Genomic DNA, 23,429 nt, shown 5'->3' with positions numbered 1-23,429 from the left:
CATTGAAAATGTGATGGTTAGAAATTAGCAAAGTATTCGGAAACATGATACATTTCATTCACTTTCCATTGTTACTTTCTTTCACAGGTGTACAAAGTAATTGATCAATGAGTGAACCATAGGTGTTTACTAAACGTACATGACGGGATAATGAAATATACATAGACCTCCTCTGATTTGGCCCTACACGTGACAATTTTCATTCCGTCTCACACACGTCGAATATACTTAGGTGGTATAGCCTGCAAGCTCATAATTCTAGTTGGTTTCATATTTTCTTTGATAAGAATCTAAACCTGTATTGACTTCATATGTATGTCATGCGCCGTTAAAGGATTATGTAACACATTTTTGGTGTACAATTTCCACTTTTTATTTACAGTGGTGTGTGTACCGAATTAATGTCATATTAAGTAAATACCTGCCCTTCAATGCGTGGTCGGTAAAATAATACATGTATATTTTTTTCCTATTGAAAAGAATTTCACAATATACAAAAACAAAGAAACTGTTCTCTGACTAATATCGACTCAAAATGATAGAGTTGTAATGAAATGTAGGAACATTATATTTATCATTTGATTGCATATCTTTAATTATTTTACACGATTTTTAAACCATGGTGATATTCATATAAGTGAAAAGAAGTGTTGCAACATGTCATTTTACCCGATTTCCTATCAATTGTGATTATATCTATTTCCAAATTTTGTAAATATTATTTTTTTATCTTTTTTTTTTTTTTTTTATCGATATAAGATTTTCCTAAAATAGACTGCTTTATCAGAATAGTAGCGGAGTCAAAGCTTTTCGTCTCATACTTTTCCCCTTGGTCAGTGTATTATCAAGAAGTAATCCTACTTTACGTAACATAATAGGTAGGATTAGTAATTGAATGATCTAATATTTAAAATACAACAAAGTAACAATACCGTATTGACCGTGCGCTAATGTACTCTTATATTTCAGGATAACTTCACTTTTCACCAGTCATTCGCTATGACACATTGTATAAAAGGAATTTTATAAACTGCGCTCTTATAGTGTTAAATATGATTTGCTTGTGTAGGAGTGAATGCAAACTTTTGTTAATGGAAAAATATTATTCTGGGAGCCTTTTATTACGCGTTTCGTTTTCAATGTAAGTTTTCGAAGGTGCAGCAACTTATAACAATTATTTTTTAAAATATCCATTAAACAAGGATTTCCGTGATACATTATTTGTGAATATACGCCTACAAAAGTTTTATAGAATAGAATAAAATATTTTTGTTTTTTTATAAGTTGATAATTCACAGGTTTATTAAAATATCTCATATTTATTAATAATGTAATACACTAGCTTCATTAAATTATGCAACAGACAAATACATAAGAATACAAAACGACACTATTTCGATATATACACCGCTGATATATTATGTACATGTGTGAATAAAAAAATATGATATTAAAGCTAACAGCTGGATTGAAATTGATTTTCATTTACATATGATTTACTGTATACATAGATCAAACAAGATGTTTAAAAGTAGAAACATGCAAAACATATGTTATCTACAAACACTTGGTCTTGTCAATTATATCCAGTGTTAAAATCACTTGAATTAAATTCACCTGACAACAATTAAGTCATAAAATGACGACCTTAGCTGATAGGAAAGCATGACTCAGTACCAAAGAAACAGGACACCTTATGCATTTTATGATATTTATTACAAAACTGGTGAAACCACAATACCTTAAAGTACTTTTATTAGAATTCTTAACATATTTGTGATATATTTCAAATATGTTTGATAAATGTGCATTTAATTACAAGCTTAAAGTATATATATATATATGAGTTGTGAACTACACATCACATCACATTACAGCTAAACCAGGGGTGTATGGCACGTATAACAATAAATTTCATTAAAGGTACGGTAAATACCTTACCCTATGTCTACAAAACCTACTTTTTCCACATACGTTTACTATAGTTTGTTGATATCGAGATTTATGACCCAAACGTTTGTATTACCAAAATGTTTATCTTTAACATTTGGCAACTTGACTTTAGAGAAACTACATCAGCTGAATTAAACAGCTTTAACATATAAAATACGATAAATTAAAATATTATTAAAGCCTCGGGTGGTCTTTTACTTCTGTTTTCAAGACGATTTTGTATTATGTCTTCCATACCCCACCTGGTTGAAACAATGGTAGTTCTTATGTACTTATGTAAAGAAAGACAAGATATAGCACTACCTAGGGGAGCAGACTTCCTGTTGAGAATAACACTTCAGTGTTTATGCCGGTAATTTATTTATATACCATAAGTATACTTCAACTCTTGACCCGTTCTTTGTCTGTGTCGAATACTGATCAACTCAAAATCATAGGTTTAATTCCATGATCAGATTTTTCCTAACTAAAATCAGTTTACGTCCCACACTTAATAAGCTGTTAATATTTCTTTACTTAATTTTACTTGTGTTTTAATGTTTCGATGCAGTTGATGATAACTGATATTGACTTTGAAGGTAATATTTAATGTTTAGCTTTATATTGAGGACAATATGTTAGACAAGTCTTTGGCTTAACATTATTACTATCATTATAAGAGAAAACACATAACAAAGCACCATGGATATTAGCGAGGGATATCTTTATTGAATGCTAACCTTTTTATTCTTTAAATACTTAAACATCGCGTCTATTTGTATATGGTCTATTACGAAATCTTCAAATGTTTGTAATGTCATTTTCTTCACAATGATTTAGACATTGTCTCAGGAAGTAAAAATAAAAGAAATAGTCACGATTTTGACATTTCTTCTGAAACATAATTCCAAATGATCAAATCAGAAAAAATCGTTTACATTTCGTGTATGTTATATATGTATGTTAAACAATTATCGCGCTAAATCCTAGATACAGCTCCTATAGATACACTTGCTCGCTAATGGTTCTTTAAATGCTAGATAACGGCTCATACAGATAAAATGGCTCGCCAGTGGTTCCCTTAATGGTGGATACAGATCCTACAGATAAACTGGCTCGCCAATGGTTCTCTAATTGTTGGATACAGGTCCTACTGATATACTGGGCGCAAGTGGTTCCCTAAATGCTAGACAAAGGTCCTACAGATAAACTGGCTCGCCAGTGGTTCTCTAAATGTTGGATACAGGTCCTACTGATATACTGGCTCGCCAATGGTTCCCTAAATGCTAGAGACAGGTCCTACAGATAAACTGGCTCACCAGTGGCTCGCCTAATACTGGATACAGGTCCTACAAATATACTGGCTCGCCAATGGTTACCTAAATGCTGGATCCAGATTCTACATATATATTGGCTCGACAGTGGCCCGCTAAATACTAGATACAGATCCTACAGATAAACTGGCTCGCCGATGGTTCCCTAAATACTGGATCCAGATTCTACATACATACTGGCTCGCCAGTGGTTCCTTAATGCTAGATACAGATCTTACACATATACTTAATCGCCAGTGATTTCCCTTAATGTTGGGTACAGGTCCTACAGATAACATGTTATGTCGACTACATATCTATATCATTCTGGTTACAGTTTCTAGTCTAGTCTACTTCAACTACTATTATGAAAATACAAGCATCTTGATAGGTATGTTTCGTTCCCTCTTCTTTGTTCACCTCAAGTTGTTTTTTTTTTTTTTTATTTGACCGATGAATGTTTAAAATAAATGATTACATATACTTAAATTATTGTTGTGCCGTGTTGTTTACAAAACACAAATAAATAACAATAAAAAAGTTCAAGTTTATTATGAAAGTGGGAGGAAATGGCATTTGATTGATGAATTGTATATAAGTGGTGAAGTTTTATCACCATACTGAACATTTTTATCAGGAGTTTTTTACTTACAAATACATATCATCTTAATCATCAAAGATACATACTTATAGTTCCGGTATTAAAACAAAGTCAGAATGATATTAAGATTGAATGAAATAACGATGACATACTACAAGCACCACGCACTTATGAATGATAAAGCTGACATCAGTCTCGGTTAATGAATCCACTTCAGATTGAGTATGGTGATAGCACGATACTAAATATCTTATTCAGAAACAATATCACATCAATGAATACTTTACCATTGTTTGTAAACAATTCCTAGTAGTAATACGTATTTTGATTTTGTTAAATTCATGTGAATACGCCCATACATTAAACATAAAAAACGGGTTATTTTATACTCGGAAGTGACGATACATCCTACACTCATTAAATATATCCGTATAGTACTCGTGTTTATCATAATTACTCAAGCAAAAACGATATAACAAAATGTCCTTATTCAATCACGATACCAGGAAGTGACGTGATAGTCACTGTTTTATTTATTTCTGAATAGTTATAGTTTTTGACATTTCCTCAAATATTCATCAACACAGCCCAAGTACTTGTTCACTATAAACAGTACGTTTAAGTGCGTATTTGGGAATTTGAATTCAAGTACCTTTCATCCGTATCTATTTGATGTTCATATATAGACATGAACGTTAGATAACGTCATAACAGTTAAACTGATCAGATATATGAAAATCGCGAAATTTACTGAACTACGTGACTAGTGCACCTCCACATCTCAATTTTGACACTTCTCTCAGCAACCTCCTACGTTTAAAATCTAGATTTTCGTAAATAGACAGGGTCGTTTGACCATTGGATGAAAGTTAAAATTATCAGTTATATGAAAATTCGGAAATTTACTGAACTACGTGACTAGTGCACCTCAAAATCTCAATTTTGACACTTCTCTCAGCCACCTCCTATGTTTAAAATCTAGATTTTCATAAATAGACAGGGTCGTTTGACCATTGGATGAAAGTTAAAATTATCAGTTATATGAAAATCCCGAAATTTACTCAATTACGAGACTGGTGCACCTCCACGTTTAATTTCGACATTTCTCTCAACGGCCTCTAATGTTTACAATTTAGGCTCTTAGCATCACTTACGAGTCCTAGAAAGATGAAACAGCTGTACGATGTTGTTTAATTCATTGTTTGTCTCATGTATCTTATCTAAATCTGTATTTAAATATGATTTTCACTTGTGTGTCCTTTGTGCGATCATAGAAATATATTAATATTTCTGCTCAAAATCTGACCACATGGTCTGACATACGATTTAACAGTTGTAACCACGAAAGAAAACAAACATCCGTGTTTTATTTATATATCACACCAACATCTATCACTTGAGAGGAACACCTCGACCACCTCCGACAGTGTGTTAGATCAATTTTGTTTTCCAACTATCAGATAAGAGATAAAATTTACAAAAGAACAATGGTTTTGTTTTCTAACACTAACAGCGGAAAGTTAAATATATACGTTACCATAATACCTATATATAAACCGCACTTAACTCTGATTTAGGATATTAAGGAATACAAAAAATACTCCTATCTATAACAAAAGTTTTGATATCCAGGGGAGCACTATCAAATGCTGATTTGATACAGGTACAAAAGAGGCGACATTAATTATATCCGTGACGTTTACACACTGACGGGAAGGTAATGTAAGATCAACCTTATGATAATAATGATAATATTTCATAGTGTGACATTTTGGACAAAAACAATTATCTTTTAAGATTACTGGACCCCCTGCGTTTTCAGCTGAGAAGGTGAGAAAGGCTTGATCCTCCATGTTTTATCGTGACTCTTTAACACTAATTTAACACTACCGTGTTATCTTACCACACACGTGTTGTGTTCTATATCAGGGTGGGTAGATATTGAACTTTTAACAATCCTATAATAACAAAAACATATATATATATACTATTTGTGTATATATACAGATTATTTTTATTAATGAATATGTTTTTACTACGTGTGATCTCGTAGTAAGCCTTTAGGAGCTCTGTGGTTTCCTGTTTGGATAGATTACATATGAGCCCGGCAGGGGGCATGTAAAAGATAACATTATGTGACTGTCGCTCCAAAGGAGGGTGCGCGCGCGTGTGTACGTTATGAATGAAACTTTTTTTCCCTTCTGTTTGCCACATTCTGTGACTTTGCCATTAAATCAGATTATTCAACTATACGGAAAATCAAACTGCTTCATCATTTCGTAATAATGAAAAAAAAACGTTTCCTACAAAAGAAAAACAAGATCGTAGTTTAAAGAGTGCGAAACCCATACCTATAACTAATGCTTTGAGTTTTGATTTTCCGAGCGGAATTTTTACACCAGTATCGTTTACCTGATATTACTTTTCACCCCCGTTTAACGTCCTTGACTCGAGTTTTCCATCCTTGTGTCAGTATCGATACCCTTCAAGTACACGTAATATATATGTACATCATATACATACGGCTCATTATATAAGTCAATCGTCATCAAATGTTTTTTTTTTCACTTTATATTGATTGTTAAGTTAAGATGCTTCATATTATCTGTAATGAAATTTTAATGATTGGAAAAATAGAATTTGCACTTAGTTAAAATTTAAATTTATTTAGTTTCATCTATGGATTTTGTTCATCAATTCGTTTTACAAACTGATGTCCGTTATGTGTCCAATGTGTGGATTTCTGTGCAGATAATCATCTTGTTCTAGATTGCATTTGATTTTTGTACCTTACTGGATTCGACGGGAATAACTTACTCTCTCTGTCCTTAGTTCCTTTTCCCGTTTTTCTGTGCCTCCTTACCGTCTTTTCATAGCACCTCACATGAATTTTCTATCTCTCCTTACTGTCTTTATCATGCCCTTTCCGTTGCCTTTCTGTTTTTTCCTGGCCACTTACGTTGCCTTTCTAGATCTGTATTTTTCTTTGTCCCCTTATATAGTGTCTTATTGTCTTCTTATTTAGTGCCTTACTGTCCCCTTATATAGTGTCTTATTGTCTTCTTATATAGTGCCTTATTGTCCCCTTTCTAAGTTTCTTTTATTGCCTAGCTTCGTATACTACGAATCCTTTTGACTGCATATCGCCTTTATCAAGTTCCATGTATTTTCTACATACTTCGTCTTTTATTTTTTATTACTTATCATCTTACCTTGATTCTTTGCTGTATTTGCAGTTCATGGGAACATAATTTCTACTTTTTTTATTATTGCTTTTCGATGTTTCCTTATCTTTGCTCCTTATTTCATACGGTTTTAATACTGGAATCCCTCTGTTTATTTACATACGTTTGACATTCATTCCAGAATATTTTACCCTAAATCAGCACAGAAATTGGAATAAATTTATCGCGGTTCTAGTAATAATATTCTAATAAGACTGTGCTGTTACAATTCATAAGAGTATAAATGATCTTGCTATCTATTAATGAGCTAGGTGACACGAGATTTTAAATCATACATAGATATGTTATCCATTCGTGTTCATGTTAATGACGCCACATCAGTTTTCCCGCCATCGTACCTTAAACGATTTTATACGCGAGACAAATTGTTTCGCGTTACAATTTAACTTCTGATCCCGAATCGAACAATGATAATAGTATTTTAATTCCCTGGTTCATCCAAAAAGCCCTTCAGTCGATTTGAAAAACAATTCATCGAAACATCTTCATGACTAGGTCAAAGGTCATAAAAACGCCTTTCATAATCAGCGGTCAAAGGTCAGACATACGAATAGGTCATCGTCGAGAATTATTCTTTAGTCAGAGGTACAAAAATACTTCTGACCTTTTGAAAAGGTTATCGTCAATTTACGCGTTTTGCCTTACCCCTGATACGAACTTCCACACTGCTTCATATGATCTATAAATTGTTAATGAGAAAAAGCAAATGTTTCATTCGGAATTTGATTTTCTGTAGGGACTTGGGTTTCCAATAATGTAATATACTGGATTTCAAAAAAAAAAAAAAGAAAAAAGAAAAAAGAACTATAAGACACTGAGGCAAACATAAAGAATGATAATCCCAATATTTATATTTGATGAAGCCTCTGGCACCAGAATAGCCTGTTACGTGTAATTAATTTCCATAGCGCCTTACAGTGAAACGCTATGGAATGTAGCAGATCTGTGCGGATGTATAATTATATATTTATAGTATATCTATGTGGTCAGATTTTATGTTTGTCATTTACATAACAAGGACATTTATGAATGAACCTAGATATTTCAAAGACATATCTTGCAATATGAAATAATAAAAATATCATTTTGCCACACCTAACCTTAAGCGGTAAGTCTGTAGGACATCATTCAACGGATGACAGGGCAGGACCTTATGACTTACCAGGGTCGTGCAGTGTTTTCGTCTTCTTCAAACAAGCAAACTGTGGTTAAAATGTGTCAAATTTAACATTTTTATCCTGGGAAATAGGTACTGGACTGAATTAATTAGCAACAAGCATGAAATTAGTTTAAGTGCCAAAGTGTTTCCGTTTTTTACTCAATGAATGATAGTTTCTCAAGATAAAATCGTCTTTGTTGACGTAATCGTTGAGTGATTATACTATTCTGACACTATTGTTCAGTTCCTAAAGACCATGTAACACATTCTGTCACAGTCGATAATTTCTTATTGTGATGTGTTAAAGGGCTGGCTCAAAATGCCATGCATCAGTCCTAAGACAGAGTAACAATGTCAAGTGATACCGGTTATATTTTGTCAATCAGCAGTGACATTAGCGGAAGTTAACCATTATGTTTTAAACAATATAAATTGGTTGATTGTATCGTGGTACTTACGTATCAAATTGTCAGAACCTTAAACAGAGTAATAATATCAGATATATCTTGATATAGGTATATACTTACGTCAATACAATGACATATACTGATTTGATAAAATAATTAATCATTTGACGATTAGGGGCGCTTTACAAAACATGTAAGAGAATATCTCATCAAAGCAGATACAATTGAAAGTGAAATAACGAAATATAGATCTGCGTCTATTCTGCCTTTGATATTTAAGATATCGAAGTAAATTAGAACATATACTTTTCTCTAATAAGCAATTTCTCATTTTTATGACAATTGTACCAAAACGAGTATACGCAAAAGTTGAATTTAATTAACTGCATGATACAGCTACGTTGTCCAACTCGGACTTGCCACAGGCTGAAATTGTTCAAATAAGTAAAGACTTTAGAAATCAAATGGGCCGAAATATTGAAGATGAAGTGGACAAGCGCCACCATTCAACAAATTCCATAATGTTCAAGATCAGCAGACTTAAAACAGCTGGCGCTGTCTGACCCGCTACACTATTCACATGAAAGTCCCAGAAATCTTTGGCGCACTAGCAAAAATAAAGTAGGAACAAACCCTATTTAGTTTTGCCTGAAAATACAGTATTTTTTTGTCCTTGGTTGATATGCCATTCGGTATCTTTTTCATTTCAAATACGATTCATCCGTGCGTGCATATAATAGACCATGATCTTTTTTGGTTGATGTTCTGTGTTGCTAGACAACATGCATCAAACGTCAACAGACTGTTGTCATGGAAATACAGGTAATTTTTTTTTTTTTATTATTATTATTATTATTATTTCTTTATACAGAACTTGAACTAAGTGATCGCTGATAATTCAAAAATGTCATTGATGGAATTCAACGTTCTCTGACGTACTAACAATATCCGGGTTCCGATAACATTAAAATTCTACTCTCTTCAACTGGATACCCGGGTACCTGTGACGTCACCAAGCCTACTTGACACCATGTTTCGTCGATATATCGGAAATGTTTATTAACAAGGTGAAGGATTATATAAACAATTGTTGCAGGTTGGCATATACATTACACTGTATAAAGTAACTCAATATAGGAAGAGTTTCTAGTGTACTCGAAAAACTGATAACAGACATCCCGTCACATTGTTGGTACTGACGTCATTTCGCCTGGCAGAGAAGTGGCGCGTGTTTGACCGGAGTAAATAATACAAGCAATATTACAAAAATTACGATTGATTGATTTGAGAAAGTGTCCACCATTACCGTCAACTGTAATTATTTAACAATGACTCCATAATAGTTTATAAAAAAAATATCACTGATTGGCATTTCAGTCACCGAATTTTGCCGTGATCTGCATGCCATGTTTTAATTCATAGAAATAATGGCAAGTTCAGAAGTACTTGACGTTTTTCTAACATGATCAGATCTATGAAATTTACGATATTTACTGAATCACGGGGATAGTGCTACTCTCCACTTAGATTTTGACATTTGTTTCGATCACTTTGTGTTTTCCTCAGTCGCCTCCTAGGTTTATAGGCCCTTCACATTACTGACGAGTCCTAGAAGGACAATACAGTTGTATACTGCAGTTTCTTTGTTTGGCTCCTCTGTATATAATTCTAAATTTGTATCAAAATATGCTATTCATTTGTGTGTCTTTCATATCTTGCCCTCATTCATCGATATCAAGTTTGATTCGTCACTCGATGATCTCCTTTCTCCCAACTTGGCTGCAGGAGATATGATTTTAATTTCTCTGTTATGATTTTAATCATTCTAAATATCTTGAAACTTGCTTCCAAAACCTACGCTGTTCACCTGTCTCAGTCAGTTCCATAACGACGGGATTGTTCCAAATATCACAATTTCCACGAAAGATGTCGACTGCGGACAGAGAATGCCGATTGACTACAGTGAAGTTTAATGGTCACCATGATTTTCCTGCTAGTAAAATGTTATATTTCCTTGTACAATATCAAGTTGAATTACTTTGATATGTATATGAGCACGCCTGACGGGTTCGCTTCTCATCTGAGAAGAACTTAGTAGTATTCATTTGGATATACTTAAATTACGTGGTAAAGTTGTTTGTTAGGCAGTAGACGCTAATCCTTCATGAACATCTGGTCGCATCATCGTAATACATTTTATATGTCTCCATAGAAATATGAATTTTCCATATAAGCTATCACTGTTTCATTGAGTATGAGTTGTAATCAAACATTTTTTATAGAATAATTTGTTCTCATTTCGATTTTGCGTATTGTGGCGTGTTTACCAAATTTTCAAATCGCAAGGACATACATTGCTTTGTGGATGATAAAATATTTTGAGTTTATTAAAGAGAAAAGAGATTCAATATATGATCAGTTGTATGTGATATTCACTTGCTGATAACGTATTACATACAGCTCGCCAACTCTACCTGTGATACTCTAATCCGCTCAAGCCATTTGTATTCCTTGAGAACATTCACATGCATTATTCCGAAATATTAATAATTTTTACGAAATATACCTATCGCCTTTTGACAATTATACCTTGCTGTATTGCACAATGCGGGAAATGTCTACATTATCGTCCGATTTCAATACAAATGTCTTAAAGGTCCATGGTTTTAACGCATGCGTCTACAAGGAGCTTAACATGTAGGACTTGCTTTATGTGCACATATAGTGAAGACATTTTCCCAAGACATTTGGAAAAAAAACTTAGATATATCAATAATAAAGAATATCTGCATTGGATTATAAAATTTACACAGGGATAATGGTGAGAAATACATCAAGGTACACAAGGAAGAATAACACTGCATTAGGAACACACAAAATATTAATTATATACAACAGGAACACAAGGATGGTTAAACCTACATTGATAACATAGGGAATGTCTAAATTGCCTTATTAAGATCATTGTAAGTAAAACTACAACGGTAACACAGATAATTTACAGTTCCAGGAACACAGGAATACAAAGACTGGCCCTGAACCCAGGCAACATATAGTCTGGACATGGAACACTAGAAACACAAAAACTGGCCCTGGAACACAGGCAACATAAAGTCTGGCCCTTGAACTCAAGTAACACAAAAACTGGCACTGAAACACAATAAACATATAAAAAACGGGACCACAAGAAACACAAAACAGGCTCTGGAACATAAAAACCACAACAACAGGCCCTTGAACACAAGAAACATACAAAATGCCCCAAGAACATGGAACACATTTAAACTGCTATATCAATACAAGAATCACAAAAATTGCCCAGAGAACGTGGAACACAAATAATGCTGTTCAAAGACAAAGGAAATACGGGGAACACAGGTAAAACAAAAACTGCCTGGCAACACAGGGAAAGAAAAACTGCCCAAATAACTTAGAAAACATTAAAACTGTGCCCGGAACATAGAAAAACACAAAAAAGCCCGAAAAGTTTGGGGAAAAAAAAAAAAAAAAAAAAAAACAGAAAACAAAAACCTTAAGTCAGAGAAGCGTATTATAACTAGATAAAATATTCGTCGATATTTTAAATAGATTGAGTATTTTGGTGTCCTTTTTTTATTGATAATTGATATTGGAATTTATCAAATGTTCGAAATCGGGCAATTTGGATAGTTCACTTCCGGAGCCGTGGGAAGATCTGACAGTAGGGAAAGAAGGCGTAACCTGGGAGGAGCTAAGCTAGAAACCCGTGGGAGGTAGGCGTTTTAATCTTGTTTTTTTCTGAGTCCCAAACATGGTCATGTTACTACGCTCCCTACTACGTAGAGGCGCTCGTCGTAGATGTAGACCAAGATACCATTCACTGCCATTGAAGTGGGTAAGCCATAATCCTCTTATCGACCAGACGGTTTTATCAAAACACAGCCTCCCCTGTGCTTCTCGTCCATGTTTTTGCTCTATCTTTATCAAAATTCTCAGAACCTCTTGGTATAAGAAATAAAAGCACAGACATAAAGAACGATGATTATCCTATGTCTTTCATGGTGGAGTGCCAGTTTATTATCAGATATATATATCTTAATGATGCAATCAAAAGAAACAAGCTCGTAATCGAGTCTGCAGATGATTGCGTTGATTTTTCCTCCGAGCATGTCGGTAAAGTTCGTGACGTTCCGTCTAGTATCGGATGTTTCCGGCCCGATCCCACACCCACGCATTTCTCTGTACAGACACCTACGTTAACTAATGATAATCCCACACATTCGTTCTGGGGATAATGTTCAAAAAGTTTCCACGTTTTAGTTGTTCCACATACTATTTATCTAGTATAATAAACTGGCTAATAAATTCTACCAAATGATATTGTCACCACTATGAATGCAGAAATAATATCACTTTAGGGAATCCAGTCCTTTTTTTCAAATGTTAAAGTACCATTATAACTCTAGAGAAGTCTGACTTCGGTAACAAAACTACGGTTAAATGTCATGAATTCCTATGATCGATACTAGCAGCATATCCATAGAGATACAATTGATCTTCAACTTGTAGACGGCAAGGAAGGCACTTTTCAGCATGAGCACTGCTCTGTATGGCGCAACAAAGACTAAACAGATTTTTAAGATTGTTCAAAAGACACCAAGTGAGTAGCAATCATACGTAAAAATATTATTCGATACTATAGAACCAAACCATTAATTACTCTGCTTGATTCAGTCGTTGATGCAGAGAGTCTAGATTTAGAAACCTAGGAGGAAATTCTAAAGTGATCGAAATAAATAGAAAAATGTAGATAGAGAGGTGCACTAGCCTCACAACTCAGCAAATTTCGCAATGTTCACATGTCTGATAGCCCACTGAGAATAAGTATTTGTTTTGGAATTAGAGAGCAAATAAAACATGTTGATTTATTATAACAGTTCAATAGAAAATGTAAATAACTTCTGTCGAATATTTTTTAAATGTTTCACATGCAAGATATTTGTTATTTAAAAGTCCCTCGCTACCTGCTAGTTAGTCGAATAATGATATGGCATTTGGAGGGTTGTCTTTTTTAATACATAGAATGGTTTAAGGTTACGACTATATCATGATACGGTTTACAAAGTACTCGTCAAAAAAACAGTACAAGGTGTATTTGGTGTAACAGGTATCTCACCTTACTATTAAACTGGCTGACGTAACAGTCGAGTATTAAGCTAAACCCTTAATATCTCATTCATATCTATAAATTTCCCATGATATACGCCGGCGATAAGATAAGGAGGAGTGTTATCTCTCTGTTGTTGAAGACAAGAAATTGATCCTCCTTGTGACAATGCTACATTGTTATCGCTATATTAGTCAACAACAGATGATCTGTCATCAATGGCTGTCCGTCTTTAATACCCGGATTCGTTTGACGGAAGAATAAAAGAGCACTACCACAACACTAGTAAATATAACCACTGGATTGAAACAGATCGGCCGATTGCCCTGTGACATTTTCTTCTTTTTCTCTTGGTCAGATTTGCTACCGCTGGAAAAGGTATTAATTTAAACGAGCATGTACATTTTTAATTAGTTGTGTTCAGGTGTTTAGGTGTGTGTTAGATTGTATTAGAGATCAGGTTATTTGGAGAAGTATTATGATATGACAGCAGAATTTGTCTGGGGTTAGCGATCACAGTTAAACCAGACGTTGTTATTCATCCATTGATCAGTGTGTTTATGACATTTTGGCAGAAGAGAGTTGCCAATCAACTTAGCGCATACCTTTTTGTCATGAAGGAATTTAGATTAAATTATCCACAAGATCATGTCGAAATTATGTTTGAAATCCTTTTTTCAATTTAAGCAATCGATACACATCTTTTGTCTAGATAACATCATAGAGCCAACCTCATTGACCTTATACCATAAAGTTTCATATTTGGTAATTTTCCCCAATGTTTGTTCTTTGCCTTCCTAAACACTATATATGATTACGATTTAATACAAAACAGAGCGTTTTTATTTACATTATATAAGCTATTTTTTCATATTCTTCTTCTTTATTGTTTTTTCGACACTTTTAAAAACATTGTTTCGGATGGAGAAATGGTAACGCACTCACCTTTCACCTAGATGATCGAGGTTCGATTCCTCGACCGGACGTGAAAAGATATGCTTCCACCTACTCGACCGTGTGCAATTTTCCTGGGGTACTCCGATGTCCTACCACACTAAGACCCCTCACGCGCTTTTTGCTGTGCCCATAAGAGTGATAACATAAGTTATAAACTTGCTGTGCAATTTTGATAAAATAGATAATGTTGATATCAATGTTATGAATTCTATATTGACATGCGTTGTTTAACGCCATACTACAAGTACCTAAGATGTACAGAAATATGCATTCCCAATACCCTGAAGTCTTTGACTTTATCTCTTCCTCCTAGGTTAGAATTCGAAATTTAACCTGTAATAGTGTGTTTCTTATAGATATCTTGCATAGGGTTGTCATCTTTTATAAATTCACTCTACGCCGCCGAAAAATCGTGGTCATAATAATCTGCTTCCTTCTGATTCGTTTGATCTTACTTTCTATTTCAGGTGCCTTTCTATAAATAATTCTTTTCTTCATATTTTAATCTCTTAATGTCGATTTTTAATTAGATACATGTTTAACTGATGCGTTGCTTTCATCATTTTCTTTCTTTCTTGAAAGCAAAATTTATAACTCTCTTCTAATGAAATAAATAGTTTTACCCCGTCAAATATTCTGTATCCCTCATTTCCTTGACAATGCCCTTTTCTTCGGGTTTTCAGTTATTGATAAAAACTTCAAAAGTGACAATCATAAACTGATTTTATTTCCTATTCTATCGTTATTGATTTTCATATTTGATAGTTCATTATTACGAAACAGCAATTAAAGTTTGAACGACACAGTTTTCTTTTACACTACTGCATGTTAAATAAAAACGTTTCCGAAATACATGCACGTGGCTAGATAGGCAAAATAAAACATACGTCCTTAAAGTACAAACATATGATACGATATTTCATAAGAAAAACATCTTAAATGCAAATAAGAATAATTAATAACGGTATTTATTATTATCTCAAAACATATCTAACATATGTGTTTCATGATAAGGATCTGCACAGACTCACAACATTAAGGAAAATATTAATACATGGATGGGTAAATTCATTCGAAATCATAGGGAAAAAAACACAATTAATATATTTACAAAATAACGATTATAAGCCTTGACATGACATCTTCAATGGCAGTTGTCATAGGCAGATTATTGTATATCAGTTATGCCTATTGTAATCGCGTTGCCTGAATGGATTGGTAATCCTTGGTTCTGTCTACACGGCTAGATTTGAGACTTATGAGAGAAGGGTCATCAGGTTTTAATAAGGTAACCCGGATATCATCAAACACATATCCAATTCAATCAACTTTTGACTCTAGCTTATTTCTAAGAGACCTGTCACCTTATGCCGTTCACAGAGTACAGTTGTCTTTAGTAAATTAACTATACACATTTAAAATCTACTAAAGTACAAACAGTTCTAAACCGTTAGGTCTTCTGAAATATCTTTTGTTGACTGTGATGTAAAATCCGATCAAGGTTGCAAGATAAAGCAAGATATTACACACTTTACTATTTGTTAAGACAAAGGAGATTTAAGGATTAAAACGTATGTATGATTTAGCATCCATCCTGTACTTGTAAGAACATCATATCTTTTGTTCTACCTGCAAAGGGGATGGAGAAAAACACGAAAAACCTGTTTTAGTGCTATTGTAGCGGTAACGTACCGAAATTACGGCTTAACATAACAGGATTGATAACGGGTGATTGTGATGGCACTTGTTGATAGGCTTCAGCACGCTCCCATCTAACTGAAGATGCATCAAGTTCAGTAGTCTGACATCATTTAATCGCTGAGTGGCCAACACGCAACTCTAACACGTATGGTTTTTATTATGATTTCGTTTCGTTTATTCTGACCACAAGAAAAATTATCATATCCTATTATCTTTCCTTTCTTACGGCTTCCGGTTTAAAGGATCAGGTGGCATTGTCTCCGGCTTCCGACGTTGACTTTGACTTGTATCGGTGCCAGACGAGTGTAACGTTTTGAAGATATGAGCTGTGACCTTTACTTTGTAAGAACATTAACAGCTAATTAATCGTTTATTAAATCATGTCTACAAACGGAACCTTCCCAAATGTTAACCTATCAAGATAAGCTTCGTTCACACAATACATCTATAAGTTACCTTTTTATTGTATGTTTGGACTATCTTATAGAGTCAACTCAATAAAAACATTAATTTGTCATGTGTCGTTTGATATTTGATATTTGATGTTCAACATCTGATAAGCAGTTTTCGAAATCTGTGAAGATTGTGGAATATACACCATATGTATGGAACACTAAGATACAATCTTCGAAGAGACGTGCAGTTTTATGTTCCTTTTGTTTCTTTTTTGAATGATAGGACCCTGTTATTTGTAAGATGATTTTTGGCTGATTCACCACCATCACAAAAATCTACTCTTGTTTGAAATATTGTAACATTTAAAATTCATCTGTCAGTATATCATACCTAGAGACTTCCGGAGTGGTTTGTATTTCATTATAGTTGTGTATTTTATGATGCGGTTTATTTAAGTATTACCACCACCAGGTACTCATTGTTTCTCTACAGTATCATTAACACATTGACAAGCGGATTTGCCGTAGGCTTTTGTTTTTTTAAATTAATATGCGAATCATTTTAATACCAGGCTTATGTCAATTGTACTACAGGATGGCGTTGAAATAACATCCTGTTTCATATTAAGTGTCAGAATTAGTTCTTTGATTGAAGTCTTTAATATGGAAGTCTTTTTGTGTTTAGGCCTTAACTTAATAATCTAATAATCTATGACGGACACACAGTAACCTATAGCCTTAATTTATACATCTAAGGGTCCTAACTTAATAACCTATGACGGTGGCACAGTAACCTATAGCCTTAATTTATATATCTTAGGGTCCTAACTTAATAACCTATGACGGTGGCACAGTAACCTACAGTCTTAACGTAATAACCTATGACGGTGGCACAGTAACCTATAGCCTTAATTTATATATCTAAGGGCCCTAACTTAATAACCTATGATGGTGGCACAGTAACCTACAGTCTCAACGTAATAACCTATGACGGTGGCACAGTAACATACAGTCTTAACTTAATAACCTATGACGGTGGCACAGTAACATATAGCCTTAATTTATACATCTAAAGGTCCTACTTAATAACCTATGATGGTGGCACAGTAACCTACAGTCTTAACTTAATAACCTATGACGGTGGCACAGTAACCTATAGCCTTAATTTATATATCTAAGGGTCTTAACTCAATTAACTATGACGGTGGCACAGTGACCTGTAGCCTTCACACATGAATCAAAGAACCGTAATTTGATAACCTATTATAGTGGCACAATAACCTATAGCCTTAATTTATGTATCCAAGGGCCCTATCTCAAAAACCTAGGATAATGACACAGTAACATATAACCTTAACCTATTTGTCTAAGCGCTGCAAATTAGCTATGATAAGGTCTCCGGATACTAGCACCATACTTTTACCAACAGGAACCCTAGTTTAGGGAGCTAGAGCCCTAGGATAACTAGATAAAGACCCATGATAATTAATTAATTAATTATTTGGTGGCCTAGGATAACGATGCGTACCCTAAAGTTTCACCATTTTCCCTACAAAACGAAGAGAAAAGGTGGGCTCAAGCTGTGATTTATATTTCTACGTTTTGAGCGAATTTAGCAAGGGGAAAATTATTTTTTTATTCAAATTATAGAAAATAAAAAATAGCATCAGGCGAATGTCTTCTTGTATGCTATATTGAGTTTATCTTGATACGCTTATGTTACTTTAACACTTAAATTCTGAAAAGACATAGTATGGATATAGGACACCACACTGGTGACCAATCAGTTAATTGTACAAGTGTTACTTGACCCTGGTCAATGAGATAAAATAGGGAAAAGTAAATGAATACATAATAAACAAAGGTCAAACTAAGCCAAAACATGAACGAAAGGAAAGACATATACGGAGTCCTGGAAGTACTAAGAGAATAAGACCAATTCGTTCTGAAGCTTGTTCGACAACTCTCGGAATGTAAATCTTGGCCAACTAAGTAAGTAATGTCACAAGGTTAACAACAACCAATTATACTTAGCAGCATTAGACACATCCACCATCACATCTCAAAAAATAGCCTATTTCACAATGAGGTCGTTATAACAGCTAAAATATCGCAAGATATATTTGAATATTTGTTATAACTGACATTAACAGGACCAAATTAATGAGGATTGTTAACCGAAATAAGCCTGACTATCTGTATTGATTGGTACCATGTGACCAATTAACGTATTTATCACTGATAAATCAAAAAGCAAATTTCAGGATCAATATACATTTTCTTTCATTTATTTCTTGTTTTACTCTGAATTAAAACGACAATACGTGCAAGAAAAAAAAATCATTAAAATGGCCTTTTGTTCGCTAGTAAGTTTGATTCCGGGTATTGATGAGCTCCGTTGACTGTTGTATCAATCAAAACCAATTAATTGGTTATTTTATTGACGAAGGTGGGAACAGATGGATTATTGGTTTAAACATTGAGGTTGCACTTATGTACTTAAAGGACAAAGTACTTACCGATATCGTATACCAAAGAATATCGGTGTCTAGTTTCACTATGGATAGGACTAAGGTACATTTTAACATCCACCCAGTTTTCTTGTATCCATATATGTCACGAATATGTCAAGTCAAGATTGTGGTTATATCCATCAGCTCATGCACGCAAAATTATCTTGTTGTAGATCGTGCTGTTTTCACACGAATATGTATATTAAAAACTGAGCAGATGGTATGCTAATTGACGTAATCATGATTATGAAAATAGGTATATGCACAGATATGTAAATTATTTGATATTCTTATCTTTTCAGGGCTTGATCATATAGTAAAAACACTTAAGTTTCGACTAAAATGTTATGAAAGCATCGCATGTTGAAAAAGGCGGATTTTTTTTCTTTATTTACACTCTATTACATCAAGTATCATACTTAACCCTCCGCCCAATTCTTTAACCTTTCAGAGTATCAAAGGTTACACCAATGTCTAACTCAACACGGCTGATCTTGGTATCATTTTATTAGTAAGGTTTGGTTTACACTCTTTGTTTGAACCTTTACATTTCACCTGTAGTTTTTCCATAGATAGGTGTAATGTTAGCTTTTACAGAACTCCCTCAGGAAATAACTTCTCATTTGATATCCTAAACAGGTGATAAAACGAATTTATTGTCCTTCAGAAAAGTACATCATTTGCCAGCTTTTATAGATTATTTTTTCTTCTCATAAATAATTTCAAAGGTTTTAGAAAATGACAAGGGATTTCACAAAAGAAAATAATAAGAAATGTTAATGTGTTTTTTATTCCTTTCTTTTAGTGAAAAAAGACTATAATATCAATATACAAGAGTCATGAGAAAAATACAGTCTTTGAATATATGGCGTAAAAAAGAAATTGGGAACGGAAACTGAAATGACAGAGTGGCATAAAAGAATAAGAAAGGAATTCATTTTGTCCTATTTAATGAGAGTGTGGGTAGATCTTTAGTAAATATGATAAGTTATCAACCAACACCGATAATTAGTAAATTATCGACTAAGGTCACACTGCAAGGATATGTTAGGAAGTTCAAACTGGACAGACTACTTATTTAAATTAATATATTTTACAGTTACTAAAAAATACAGAAAAATATTCGGTTTTTAGCTTTATTTCTAAAATATTACTCTGTGAGAGTAGAAAAAGACTATCGGAAATGATGATCAGCTGTTTGTAATATTTTGATATTCGCGGCATATGCCGGATAGCCGGATCTGTTTTCACGAATTTGTTCCCAACAAAGCGGCAGGTCCCTTTATATAAAAGTAACATAATTATCGAAAGTGTACAATCTCCGTTCTCCTAAAATAACGAAATATTTGCCCTACTTCGATATGCCATATCAAGCAACAATTCTTAAAATAGCATTATTGAATATTCTAGTAGGTAGGTAAATGAGAAATTGTTGATAAAAATAAATTATAATGTTTATTTATATCTTGTCACCTAAGGTTTATAACTGTGCCGCTAACAAATTTGATACAAAGCTTCTAACACTTCATGGTGCGAGCCCTGCAACCAGACAACTTTGCACTCAAACTCATAAAGTAACTATCATGTAATTTGTTTTTAATTGGGTTTTTCAATATTTTCCAAACGAAAATAAGATTTGAATTCCTTATTATTCACAATTCAGTATCACTCTCATGATAACGTCCCGAGAGACTTTATTTTATTTTCATTGTCAAGCTGACAAAACTTGTAACCGAGAGTGGCCTACAAAATGACTGTGTGATACCAATACATGCTAATTCGATAAATAAACAATAAACGATGGCGGGAGTTGTTATAATTGATACAGTACTTAGGCATACATTGATACTTGTTAGATACCTTAACAGGTGTAATTCTTGAATGAGTATAGAACTCATAGGCCTACTTGATTTCAAATATAACTACTTGACCCCAAATACTATTTTTCAAGATATGATTCGTTGGATAATCATAGTAGATTTTTCCTTGATTGAACTTTTTTCATACACAGTGCATATCAATACTGTAACTTTCGATTTCATTAAATATGACAATATCTATATTGAACCAAATTCATTCAATATTTCTTTAAACTAGTCATGCTTCGTTACAAACTAGGCCCCGTGCCTTCTAAAAGGGCTATAGTACTTGAGCCGTTTTGGTCAGGTAATATAACATTGACACAAGATTTATACAAACATCAGCTTACCTGGACGAAAATGATAGTCGGCCTCTAAGCCAAATACTGTCAAAGACAAAGAAGGAGAGTGTGTATTATATACCATCATCAAAAAGAAAAAGGCCATATATGTACACTATTGAAGCGTATTTAACATAATCATGCTATATTCTCGATCTTTAACTGGACTAACGTACTGGTTGGAGTATGAGAGAGAGATCAACATGTTATTTGAACTATGTACTGGATCAGTGAAATGATATGATATGTATTACAGAACATGTGAACTATTGTGAATGATTATTGAGATTGATTGTGAATGTTGCTTTAATTTCAATAAAAATAATATTTGTAATGATAAGTACACGGCTTGGATGAACCCATCAACGAAAAATGCGGGCACTCAGATTTATGATTCAGTTTAACTCATTATTCTGATTTATGTATCCAGTTCCTAACATGGCAACATAATCATATTTCAAATCCAAATCAATAACGCAAGGACAAGCAAAAGAAAGATTTACACAGAGTCTCATGAAAAAATATAATGAGAAAATGTCAGGTTCTCCGGAAGAGAAAGCGTCTTCTGCTTCACCGACGATATCCGCCATCTTAATATTGGTCAATCCATTAAGTAATACCATTTCTCAAATAAAAACATAATACACAACAACGAAACCAACAGGTAAACTTTCATGCATTCCATTCGGCCAATTTCCCTCGGTTGAATCTTATGTCTCAACGCTTTCAACGCATTAAGATACACTAAGGAGTCCTAAAAGGACGAAGTGAAAACAGTTGTAGGATACAGCTTAAATCTTTTTTTTTTTTTTTTTTTTTAATATTCTGTATCTTATTCTTTAAGGTGTGTCTTTAAACAATTGTTTACGTATTTTTACATAAGCTGTATCCTATTCTAATTACATTTTGTGTTGAAAGGTGTTATTCATTTGTATGTCTTTTGTACAATCGCTTGAATAATCCTTCCAAGTTGTTGGGGGTCTGCTTTCTGTGGTGTATTTTTACCGCTGATCATTCAACTTTTTTTAAGATCCCAATCAGTTTAGACTTAACAAGATTTGATTTTATGTGAATCAATGATTCTGCTTTGTACGATATAAATAAGAAGAAATCAAACCCTGATAGCGCTATAGGAGAAAATTGCCACTAGACTATTCAGATAAGCGTGTAGAAAACCCAGACACTACACAGCGGAGTTGCGTGCTACCAGATTTTTCATGTCCGATACCGGCGCCGAGTGATACCTTATTTACTCATTTTGTTCTTGCTAAATATTCAATATACTTTGGAACAACTTATCTATTGTTTCCCAACCCCCTAACTTGATCCTGGCGATAGAGTGTTTTTCTTTTATCCTTACTTTCAATAGGCATATCACACATTTGTGATAAGCTTTTGAAATAGTATTAAGTTTTAAATTAGTTATATTGTTTTCACTTTTATTCTTGAATTAAAATTATGAATGAATAACAATGCAAATCGAGCTATAGGTAGGGTATGATATCGCGGTCTTGATTTTTAATACGTTTCAGTTATACAAATTATCAAGATAGGATATTGGTGGTCTGGTGATAATCTATGCTTATTTGGTCACAGTCACCTGCGTGTTTTATAGAATATCATACAAAAGTTTAAAAAAAAACACCTGCTTAACGCAGATCAAAATTCATCATTACACAATGGTAACATTATGTTATTGCTGGCAACCTCTTGTATTTGCAACTAAAAATCTGATGCGCATGCAAATTCTAATATATTGCAATGATTTCAATCTAGATATTGTTTTCAAATTTTAAATTGGATTAAAAAGACATGGTATAATTGAATCTATGGCAGTAAACACGTGATATATAATGTAAG

This window comes from Ylistrum balloti, unplaced genomic scaffold (genome assembly GCF_031769215.1).
Source record: "Ylistrum balloti isolate Yb309-2 unplaced genomic scaffold, AGI_CSIRO_Ybal_v1 Utg370868, whole genome shotgun sequence".
Classification (NCBI taxonomy): Eukaryota; Metazoa; Mollusca; class Bivalvia; order Pectinida; family Pectinidae; genus Ylistrum; species Ylistrum balloti.
This window is presented reverse-complemented; position numbering follows the sequence as displayed.